This window comes from Scleropages formosus, chromosome 7, assembly GCF_900964775.1.
Source record: "Scleropages formosus chromosome 7, fSclFor1.1, whole genome shotgun sequence".
NCBI classification, from domain to species: domain Eukaryota; kingdom Metazoa; phylum Chordata; class Actinopteri; order Osteoglossiformes; family Osteoglossidae; genus Scleropages; species Scleropages formosus.
In genome coordinates this window covers 7,041,455-7,053,892 of record NC_041812.1, presented here as the reverse complement: position 1 = coordinate 7,053,892, position 12,438 = coordinate 7,041,455, and the positions used below count along the sequence as shown (strand labels likewise).

The 12,438-nt window shown below is 44.3% G+C and overlaps 1 long non-coding RNA gene across 1 annotated transcript; it reads left to right on the top strand.

Annotated features, from left to right (window-relative positions):
• The first annotated feature begins 749 nt into the window (after positions 1-749).
• On the top strand, positions 750-10,387 carry LOC108937658 (uncharacterized). Its single transcript, XR_001966355.1, has 3 exons — positions 750-797; positions 8,033-8,126; positions 10,280-10,387. It is a non-coding gene; the product is annotated as an uncharacterized LOC108937658 (long non-coding RNA).
• Positions 10,388-12,438: the final 2,051 nt, after the last annotated feature.

Genomic DNA, 12,438 nt, shown 5'->3' with positions numbered 1-12,438 from the left:
GCATTTTTTCCCTTGCCATCAACCATCCGATGTCCATGTTCTAGATCCTACCCTGGAAACAGGGTGTGCGGCAGGGTACACCTTCCATATGACAGCAGAATATACAGCAGAAAGCAGAATATAAACATATAGAATGTAAATATATATGTGCGTTCTTATTTATGTAATTAATGCCAACAGTCTGTCCTTAATACTGATACCGAATATTTGAAAGGTCAGATGTTGGTCATTAATAGATTCACTCTAGAGATGCAATAATTCCGACAAAGATAAATGAAAATAACTGAAACAATCTATCCTGTTCAATTCAAATAGAATTCACGTCTTAAAAACGCTTTTTGTGTCCTGCATTCCAGCTCCTTGTACAGCACGCTTTGTACTTTTGTCAAGTAACCTTGTAATGCATTAGTTTCCTGATTCCAGCTGGTTCTGTTGCAACTTCATACGCATGCACAAAAATATGTTTTATAACCTTGGTAAAAATTTCATTACACTGTAACATGTCACCATAAGTCAGGTTCTTCACTAACGTCGGGCTCTTTCACTGCATAGTTTTTAATATTTGACTTTTGTTCTTCTTTCAAAGCTGCTGCAGCAGCAAATCTTGCCTGTGTAGAAAAGCACTGGGCCGTGAAAAGAAACACATTTTAAAACATGCTTCTTTGATACAAATTATTTTACCGCATTTATTTCATTTTTAGCTGTAAGCAGCAGCAGGTTGCGTAACACAGGCTAGTAGCCTGAAGGTTGTTGGGTCAAGTCCACAGGAGCTCCTTGCTCAAGTACTCTTCCTTAAGGTACGTAACCTCCATCGTTCCTCTGAAATACTTGGATGAAAACAGATTAAACTTTACTTTTCACGGTAGAGAAAGTGTGAGCTAATCAACACAATAATAAATTGCCTCTACATTATTGGGTTTGAATCCCACCTCCCGTTACAGTTCTCCTGATCAAGATACTTTCTCTAAATTTATTCAGGAAAAATTACCTGGCTGTATAAATGGGTCAATAAATGTACATGACTTAGTATGGAAACCAGACATTGCAATTTGCTTTGGAGAAAAGCATCAACATATATGTGTGTGTGTGTATATACAGCACAGTTGCTTTAGTTTATACTTTCATAGCTGGGGTGCCTTGTCATTTGCTGTGCTTCTTTTCCTGGCATCATGCCGTACAGCACAACCGAACCATATTTTATTTATAATGAAAAAAAACATGCAGAGTTTATATTAAAAGTGGGCCAATCGATGCTATTCCAATTAACCTCTGTTCCGAGTACCTGGAAAGCAGCTTCCTAGAATCAATGGGGCTTGATAATTAATACGAAAGGAGAAGCGTAAGTTCTGGACCTGAGCTCCTCCGCTCTGCGGGCTGCAGTTTCCAGAGGGACCAGATTGGCCCGGTGTTGTACGGTCTCCCAGCCACCGCGAACGCGGACAGCGGCAGCCACGAACATGGAAAACGGAGGGTTTTTGCAGGTTTGTTAGAGTCCTGCAGCGGAAGGGGGGAGAAGAGAAGAAGTCACCCTCTGATGTAGCTCACCGGCGAACATTTCCACAGCACGGAGCCTCCAAATCCAGCTAACCCCTGAGGTCACGCAGACCCAAACATCTCAGTCTGAACGTGATTTCTAGATGGAGTTCTTGACAAATGAGAGCGACAAGTCATTAGACAACCAGCTCAGGGTTCATGCAAGTCCTGATTCATGCTGTCTGCTGTAATATTGTTCCTTTTTGATTCGCTTAGCGGAAGCGCTTGTCAGGGCACAGCAACTCTGCGCCTGAATCATTTAGAAACTCACAGACTGTGGAAAAGAGTATTTTGGAAAACGGCAGTTTACGACGCAAACCTTGGACATGGAACACTAGTTTGTGTTTGTTGTTCAGTGTAAGCACAGTTAAGGCAATAGAGGTATGACATCCGGTGGTCCGAAAAGAGTGATATTCTCAACTGCAGAGTGGAGAGAGATTGGTTGGAGGGGCTGCCTTTCGCTCAAAAGATTGCGGGTTTGATCCTCGCCTCTGACTGCAGTGCCCTTGAACAAGGTACTTTCCTGCACATTGCTTTAGTGACCAGTTGTGACCTCTCAATGGCCTGGTGCACCCCCCTCCCCCTTCAGCCTCGCACCTAGTATTTCCAGGATAAGCTTCGGCTTGCGTAACCCTGATCAGGACAAGTGGTTCTTGAAGTTGGTTGGTTGGTTTTTTTCTATTTACAGTATATATACACACACACACGCACGCACGCACGCACGCACGCACATGCCGATGCAATACAAGGAACACGGAGTGAATAGAGACACTGAGGGAAGCTAAACCAGCGCACAGAAACGTGATGAGGGGAAATTGTAGGTACACACACTGACTGAGCCACATCTTCCATGACATGAACATGGTACCGAGAGAGTTAATGTACTCATGCATCAGAAGGTGAGGCGCATTCTTAGAAACACAAAGTTTGCTTTCTCCAGCATGTCTGTCGCTTAGACTGCCTGATCTCCTTCCCAAATTCAACTATTACTAATGGGGGGTTGGGTAGGAATAAGGTGTAGGTGTATGGAAATATCTGCTTGCACCAGCAAAGTATGTATCCTAGTTCACTGTTGGAATGAAAATTTTCATTGCAACGAAAGAACACTGAAGGGGTTCATTTTTTTTTTTTTTTAATTACACTGATCAGTTGTTGTTGTGAAGCTTACAGTAGGACAGCTGATACAGCTCAGAATAAAATGCCTGAAAAGGAACAGCTGAATAAAGCACAGACACACTGTCTAAAACCACTTGTCCCAAGTGGGGTCGCGGCAAACCAGAACCTAACCCAGCAACACAGGGCGTAAGGCCGGAGGGGGAGGGGACACACCCAGGATGGGACGCCAGTCCGTCACAAGGCACCCCAAGCGGGACTCAAAATCCAGGCCCCTGGAGAGCAGGACCCAGTCAAACCTGCTGCGCCACCACACCCCCTCTGGAATAAAACGGTAGTGTATTAAAGTAATTAAAATAAGATGAAATAACAACAATAGTAGTAATAGACAATAGAGAAAAATTGTAATATTTACAGTATATGTATTTTTTTGATGTGTGTGAGAGCGTGTTTAGAGTCCCTGCCCTGCAGCTGAAGGAGCCAGGTTTGAATCCCTCCCCCTGCAGCAGTATCCTTGAACGAGACACTTAACCTGAATTGATACAGTAAAAATGATCCAACTATATAAATGGGTAAATCATTGCACACACTGTAGCATTGCACTTGGCTTTGGAGAAAAATGTCACTTAAATAAATAAATGTAAGGCCAAAGCCTTGTAGCCTGAGGGCTGCTGGCTCACATTCCAAGAGGGGTCCTGCCGCTGAGAGAAGAACTTCAGCTGACCTGCTCCTCTGAAATTTCTAGCTGTGTGTGAGTAAGTAAAACGGCTTGGAATAAAAGTGTCACCTAAGCCAGATAACAGCAGACAAGACATTGTTCTTTTGCACCGAAGCATAGCTGAGTAGTCCTGAGCAAAACGGGTCACTATGCAACGATCTGAGAAGCATACAAAACTGTGATTCGTTTTCCAGAGAGCTTCATCCAAGTTGACTCACAACACTCGTGATCCTTCATCTCAGAGATTGGGCCCTGTGTTTTGCTGAAGTAACTGAGCTATAGCACCTTGCCCGAGGGCAGTACGACATCAGCATCCCACCAATGACTTTAATCTATGTCTCTCAGGTATGGGATTCGTGGCTTCACCAATTAATTCAGAGAAGGCCGGGAAGATCAACCAAATCCACTAGAATTGAATTCTTTTGAGCGCATCCTAATTTGATCTTAGACAGTTGGCTTCCAGGTTTTATAACACTTTATGAATAGTTTCATGCTGTTGGGCTCAAAACACAATGATGTTAAGTGAGGGAGAGAGAACAAAAAAAAAAAAAAACCCATATTTTTCAGAATTAAAGTTTTAAAGCGCTAATGATTGTATGCTCAGTTGAGTCAGTTTCACATTTTTTGCAGAATATTGATTTAATTTAAACAAATGCAAAGAGTCTGTAAAAGTAGGTCATACGGTGCTTTTCTGAGGATCGTAAACGGTTCCAAGTCAAACACAGAGTTCGTTATGTGATCTGCTTTACCCTACAACTATATTTGTACTTCTGAAAAATAATAATGCGAAGTAAAAATAGGTATTCTTTTCACATCCTCAGTGCAGGAAAAAAATGTTGCTAAGCAACCGCATCACACAGAAATGAAAGCAAGAACAAAAAGGACGGAGAAGTGAACAATGCATTTTTTGTTGCTATTTTCAATTCACATTTAAAAAATTAATGGGTGTTAGATATAAAACTGATAGAATTTATTCAAGCAGCAGGCAGTTAATGACAAATTACAGATTTTTATTTCCATTTTACCCCATTCCTCTTTAACAATCAAACTCACATTCAAGAATTGAGTTATCACTGTTGATGTGATTTTTCTGCTTCTTGTTTTAGGAACAGTGTTTGATCTTGCTCCATTATTGAGCTTTGCAAAACATAAGAGATATTTGATGCAGTCACTTCAATACTCTAATCGATATTAAGCAGAGAGATTGGCCAATGACTCAGCAAAGCAACGGAGTCAAGTTTTACTTATTCAGAGACGGCAAAACCAACTATAATTCAAATTTAGCTGGATTTTTAAACACAGACTAATGCAATATCCGTCATACTGAAACCACTGATGTTATTTGCGTTATGATTGTTCAAAGATATTTATAGTTAATGACAAATATTGAGCAGGAGTGGGAGTGGTTTCATACCTTTCATATCGGTTTCTTCTTGTCAAGAATGAATATTTAAGAGCCATGTGGCTTCCAGGTAACCGAGTTGTATTTCCTAGAGGTTCTCAGAATAGGACCGCTCAAGATGCTGCCCTGATGGTGGCCTTGCTGAGCAAAGTGCACTTTGATGACCTAACCAGGTCACCTGCTCTTCGTTGCTTAATGACCAATTAATTGACCGCGTCTCTCAGGAAGCAGCTATAAATAATAATACAATTTAAATACGTGAATGAATAACTGCTGGAAACATTATTTATGCTAGTGTATGGATGCCATATATAGGCAACAATTGCTCGTTTATCACTCAACCGTAAAATGCATGAATAACCATCCGGAATGAAGAACGGCCTGGAAAGCTGATTTCGGGCTGGAGTTTCATTTCGCAGTGACAGGCTCTGTGGGGCGAGATGTTAACCAAGGTCCTTTTGCCTTCCCACATTGAATGAGGGTTGAGAGGCGGCGAGCACTTGTCAACACATTAGCACTGATGTGCTCTCCTCCGCCCCCAAAGGGATCACCCTGCCCCCACCATCCCCTGGTACAGCACTAGCACTAAGCAACTCTTGGCACGTCGAGGCTAAGCAGTACACGGGTGTAAAAGTCAGGGGGAATTCAATTATTTTTTATTATATAAATATTTTGCTGCTGACCTGACACTTTTATTTAAAATAACCCATTATTTTCATCAGTTAGGTAGTTTGATTCTCCCTGGAGGGGTTCCAGTTAGGCATGTTGATCAAAGGTGTTAAAGTAGAGACTTGGGACTTGAGCCAAAAACCTTCAGGTTAAAAAGCCTTACGCACAGTGTTACTTTCTGTTTAATTTCACTTACCTCTCCTCCTGAGGGTCACCGACCATGTCGGCATTGCTTTCCACATCCCTGAAACTGTTTCAAAAGCAGCATGGCTCATCAGCTGACGACAACTCGCTGTGCTCTAATCTGCATGGACCTTAATCAGAGTGCTGTTCAGAAGGGAATGTTGGAGAAAGTTCAGCTGGTGAGCCGTGATTGCATGGCTGGTGGTGGGAACAACCATGATGGAGAGCTCTCCACCACTAGAGGACTGACTGATGTGGTACATGCAAGTCAGCTGGTTTGAAGGTCCAAGAGAGGCTTAAGGAGAGAATGAAGGCTTATCAGTGAGAGCAAGCTTTTCTTTTATTTTGTTTTGTTTTGGCTTGTTTTAGTGGGCAGCTGGTAGTGTAGTGGTTAGAGTTGCTGCTTTTGGACTCAAAGGTTGCATGTTTGAGTCCCAATGCTGGCTGTAGTACTCTTGAGCAAGGTACTTGGCCTAAATTGCTCCAGTAAAATTACCCAGCTGTACAAATGGGTAAATAACTGAAGGTACCTTAACATTGAAAGCTGTTTAGGAGAAAAGCATCTGCTGTTGGTTTTTGGCCCTTTTACTCCTTCTATTATGCCTTAAAGGGCTCATTTTATTCAGTATTGTCAGAAAAAAAAACTTACATTTTTGTTGGGATAACCTACTGTCCTTGTCCTCTGTCTTGCCCATGTGGTCACCTCAAACCCATGATAGAGCACAGTACATACTGTTATCTGAAGAATACAGGAAAATACCCTTCTCTACACACACACACTGTCTGAAACCGCTTGTCCCATACGGGGGTCGCGGGGAGCCAGAGCCTATCCCAGCAACACAGGGCATGAGGACACACCCAGGAGGGGACACCAGTCCATCGCAAGGCACCCCAGGAAGGACTCAAACCCCAGACCCACCAGAGAGCAGGACCCCACCCAACTCACTGCACCATCGCACTCCCCTCCCCTTCTCTATAAAAATCTAAATTACTATATGTAGCTTAACACTGTAAGTAACTGCAGGGAAAAGCCTCTGTTTAATAAATAGAAATGTAAAATGTATTATGGAGCAGAATGAGTCTGCACTGCTGAAGCAAACTGCACCAATATAGCTACGAATAGTCAGATTCTAAGGGGCGAAAGTGATTACAAAGGCCATAAACCTGCGTGACCCTGCAATGAGTTGTCCTTCTCATAATGCTCCACATGAACGCCTTTTCAGTGTTTTTCTTCATGTAAGATCATTGACAAAGCCCACGATGAAACTCTTGCGATGGAAAAACGTCTCTCAGCTCCCTCGCCGTTCGCCTGCCTTGCTCATGCAAATGAATAAAGAACGCCGTTAATGAAACGATCGTGTGCATGCATATATCCGCAAAAATAGCCACAACCCTCTATAAACAAGAGCCATTTACGATATTTGTTTATCATAAACGATTTTGCAAACGGCTGTACGATGAATGACCGCGGATCTTGAGAGTGAGCGTATCTAGGCTCGGCTCGGGGAGCGGCGAGTATCTGTGAGGATGGCACAAGCAGAACCAACTCGCGTGAGTCACCGTGTGAGTAAGTGGTGGTGGTGGGGGGGGGCAGAGGCGTCTGGGTTGGTTTACTGGAACTGCTAACCAAAAAAATGAAAGCCTGATTATCGCTGCCATCTTTCGACTTCTGCTTTGGCCTCATTGTTTCGGTTGCTCGTTCGGTAAGACTCTACATGGCCGGTGTGTCAGTAGCCTTTTCCCCGCAGCAGCCCCCACCCCCGCAAGGATCCGCACAGACACGTCCGAATACCAGGAACCATAACGCAGCTCAATGCATGACCAGAGTGAATGGTTTCTACATACCGACTGAACCGGTTTACCAGGCGGCATAGGGTCGGAGCCATTGCCGCGCAAAGGACGCAGGTTTAAATCCCACCGCCTGCTGTAGTATCCATCAGAAAGGTTCTTAACTGAACTGATACAACAAAGATTACCCTGTTGTTAAAATGGGTGAATTATGGTAAGTGGCTAATCTACCGCTGTAAGTCACTCTGGAGTGAAGTGGCAGACAAATTACTAAAAAGTAAAATATAATAACAGTGTTTGAAGCAGTCAGAATGTACAGTGAGAAATATATGTGTTTCAGCTGTTAAAATATTATGTTGTTATGCGTTATGAACACGAGTGTCATTAGCTGTGATACACGGGTGTCTTGGAAAGTCATTTGGACGGCATTTGGACATGTGGAGGGCTGCACACTGCGTGTGTGTGTGTGTGTGTGTGTGTGTGTGTGTGTGGGCTGCACAAACAGAGAGTGGTTGATTCTAATTGTATTGGAAAGGGTGGCGGGGTTTCACACAAAACACACACGCACGCACACATACACTCGCACACATACAAACGGTTTTCCTTGTCTGCGCTTGTTCCACCAGGCTGCCCCCTCCGTCAAACAGAGAGCTGCTTTCTAAGGACCCCCCCTCACCAACAATGGTCCTCCTGCTGCTCCCTATCACTCTGCCAGCAGCGGTGAGTCAGGCCCCCGGGGAAGGGCAGCGACGGGACGAGGCAGGGGTGGGGATGGGGGTGGGGGCAACGGCACAGTGGCAGCACTGATCTCAGTAAGACTTAATAGTCACCTCTATCCACCTCACACACACACACACACACACACACACACACACACACACCCCTAATCGAATGCGACAAGAGTGCTGGACAGGCTTGGTTTTAGTTTTTGAGTCTATTACTGATTAAATTAAGTTTGCTATATTATTATTATTATTATTATTATTATTATTATTGCAATTATAATGATAAAAAATATTATTATAATTATAATTTTATTATTATTAGAATTTTGTAGATGCAAGACAGCCAAACCATCCAACCAAGGTACAGCTGGGCAGTTCTGAGATCACAGGTATTTTCTTGTTCTCTTCCGCCGGTATTAGTTTTTAATAAGACTGCCTTATATGTCTCAAATGTCAGAGGAGAGGTGAGTCGTTATTTGAACAATAACACTGGAGATAATATGGGTACTGATTCCCCTCCTGCGTACTCTTTGGTTTCCCCTTTTTTCTTTTTCCTGGCAACGTGTCACGTGCTCGGTAATGTAAAATCTGCTCGACGGGCCGCGGAATCGAGACGATCGTGGGATCGGTACCAGGAGCCGCGCACTCTCGTCACGCTGGTACGAATAACAGAGCAAACGCGTTTGTGATTGAGCTGTTTGCTCAGGCAGCGTTTCGGTCGGGCTGACTGGCTAAGGCTGACAAGCAAAGACCCCGTTGCCTAGATACAGTGTTAGCGGGGAGGCGGCAGCTTCGATGCGTCTTGTTTAGAGGCCATTGTCCCCCGGGACTACAGACATCGTGGCCGCCGGGCTGACGGACCTCCAGCTGATTGAACCGCGAAGGCCTTTCAGCTTGAAAATCGGGCAAACGTTTGTTTGTTTGTTTGCCAGAATTCGTAACGTTCCGGGCTGCTTCTCGCTCAATGTCACCGTCTCCGTGCAGAGGTTGTCTAAAAGCGTCCGCAATCCTTTTCACGTTTTTTTTTTCTTCTTTTATTCGCACCGCTCTTCCATCGTTCCTACGTCAATGCTCCGTACCTTGTCATCGGTAACAGTCTTTGTCGTGATTTACGTGATCTCCTCAAACTCTTGGTACCTGGCTGTCCGTGCTTGTTCAGCAAGCGGGAAGAATAAAGAGCCGATATCCAGGGCGGGGGAAGAAAACACAAACCGCCTTTCACTTTAATTTTGAGTCTCGAGCCTCCGATGGGTAACGGGTTTCTTTTGTACGCCGAGCTGCGCGGAGCAGCGAGTCGGTGCTGACTGGATAAGAAACTGTCCTGGGACTTTGTGCCTGGAATTCTTGATGTGGAAAGCATTGTGTTTTGCATCCTTGACAGAAAATCAGTGCTCCAGTTGCTTTAAGCCCCACAGTAACCGACTTACAATCAGCTTATTTCCCACAATGTTAACACGGCCCACCGAATGCTAACGGACTGAACAGATCCAGCATCAGTTGCTTTGAATAGAAAGTATTTCCTTTTTTTTCCTTCTGAGATCTGCTAAGAGAACGTGATTTAAGAGTCAAGGAAACCGTAAAAAAATTTTTGTCCTAAATTTTTCTCCGTTTCCATAGGAGTTATATATTCTGTTATAGCTGCACATTATTTGTTCACAATATTGTAGCAGAACAGAGCATGTGAGTGAAAAACAGGCATAACAAGGGAGGTATGGGGGTTGCTTCCCTCCAGTATTTGCATATAACTCCAGTGAATGCTATTCCCGGTATCCTTTTGGTCTTTCCTATACCTGACAAATTTTTACGCCCCCGAGAAAAAATGTTTCATATACAGTACGTATGTAACCCGAGCGTAAACTGTACGAGTGTAAGTCTACAAAAGTCCAAAACAGGTATAAATAGAAGTCGCAGCTGTCATGCTGACAGTTGTAAGGCATAGATGTTGCACACAGCTCCAAGCGATGGGAGTTGTTATAAATTGTTCGGATTATTCTGAGTTTGCCGTTTGGTCTAAGTAGACGCATGCGGTAAAGACTCGGAAATAAAACACTAGAGGGAATTAGATGCCGTCTGCTGTGGCCTCTGTCTTTCTCTCCTCTCCCCCTTTGTCTCCTTTTCTCCTTTCTTGGTCTCTGTCATCTCTTCCAGGAGTCAAGATGAGCACCGTCCAGCAGCACCTTCCTCCCACATCCCTCTTTCCATTGTCTTCGGCACCGCGACCCCTCGGCATGAAAATCCCGGCACTCCCACACTGAAGTTTAGCACCTGTAAGATTTTAAATACGGCTCTGAAAATAGTTTGTATGAACACCTGACAAAAAACACACATTTTTTTAAAAAATATGCCAAGAGCTATAAAACAAAAGCTGGATCTGCACATTAATACTAGAAAAAGCAGCATAACTGTACAGTATTTCAGAAGGCTGCTGGTTTATTACAGCTTGATGAGTGAGACCTGGTCTTCGGGTTCGAAACAGTGCTCGGCACAATGGGAATGGGAGGGGAAATTAGGGTTCGGCTGCTGTCTGCTTTTTCTTCATCTGCTCTCTGAATCGGCCGGATCAGAGTGGGTGGAGATGGCGGTCGGGCAGCACGGAAGTGCTCCTTGGGGTCCAACTCAAAGGCCCTGACAGATAGATTCCAGAATGTTCTGAAAAGGGGGAATGAACCGAAGTGCAGTGAACTGAAGATGGATGAATAGTCTTCTGCCTCAAATTAGAGGCATTTGAGGCACTGCTCACATGCTGTGGAGAAAAGACGAGATGACAAGAGGAGGAGATGAAAAGACATCTCACTGAGATCATCCTGCTCCACCTCAGACTGCTGTGTGCAGCCCACCCATTAAAGTTGGGCTGTGAAATGGTCGTCCATCATTTACAGTAGTACCACACGTGGTTAAATGGGGAAGCACGTTCACATTGTGTTCACTGGCAGAAAAGCACAGGCCTCCACCAATCCAGACCTCGTTCATTATGCATAAACTTTTTATGCAAATATAGAAGGTTATATGCAAATCCCGCCGATCAAGGGGTGCCGAGGTTACAGAGAGCACTCCGAGGACACCCTGTCCATCACGACGAGTCCGCGATTTGAATTCACCTCCTGCGAGGATTTTGTACCCACCCAGAAACAGCCCTTAACAATGTTCTAAATTCATGGATATGTGTAACTTTTTTGGTAGCTTGATGATTAAGGACATAAACCTGAATGCTGAAGCAGGTCTGACCAACTCTCAAGGGGGGCCTATTTCAGAAGAGGTGAACTTAACCTGAACTGCTTCTCTAGGATATGCAGTTGTGTGAATAAAATTGAAAGTTTGTATAAAAGCATTGGCTAGACCGTTAAAATAAATGTATAATGTGATCATAAATATAAGCTGTTGTGATTAGAGGGAAGTGCATTGGTGCAGTGGTGTAGTGGCACAGTGAGGTGGACTGGGTCCTGCTCTCTGGTGCGTCGGGGATTCAAGTCCTGCCGGGGGTGCCTTGCGACAGAGTGGCGTGCCATCCTGAGTGTGTCCCCTCCCCATCCAGCCTTATTCCCTGTGTTGCCGGGTTAGGCTCTGGCTCCCTGTGACCCCATATGGGACAAGTGGTTCAGATGGTGTGCGTGTTGTGATTAGAGGGGGGTGTGATGGTGCAGTGAGATGGACTGGGTCTGGGGTTTGAGTCTGGGGATTGAGTCCTGCTTGGAGTGCCTTGTGACAGACTGGTGTCCTGTCCTGGGTATGTTCCCCCCCAACCTTATGCCCTGTGTTACTGGGTTAGGCTCCGGCTCCCCACGACCCCGAATAGGACAAGCGGTTCGGACGGTGTGTTGTGATAAGACCCAAATTAAGGTGTTGATGTCAGACATCATCCAAATCATTTACCTTACCATTTTTAAGGGACCAGTTGGTAGCATAATGGTTATAGCCCCGCCCTGGAGTCCAAGGACATGAGTTTGAATCAGTGTTCCTGCTGTAGAACTCATGATCAAGGTACTTACCCTGAACTGGCAAAGTAAAAATTACCAAGCAGTATACCTGGGTAAGTAATTGTAAGCAGCTTGCTTTTTCAAACTTAGCATTAAATGTCTCTTTCAACAAAGGTGTCAGAAAAATAATATTTCATCTACTCATAGAAAATACAGAGGATTAAATGTTTCTGGCACTCACTGGTACCAGGATCATCTCCAGATTCATTCTTATTTTACAGACAGGTACACGTTTCAGCGAGTGTTCTGTACTTTGCGGTACCTCCATGGGAGAGGTGCATGGGTAATGTTCTTGGGGCCAGATTTTAATTGTGTTCCATAAATTTTTAGTCA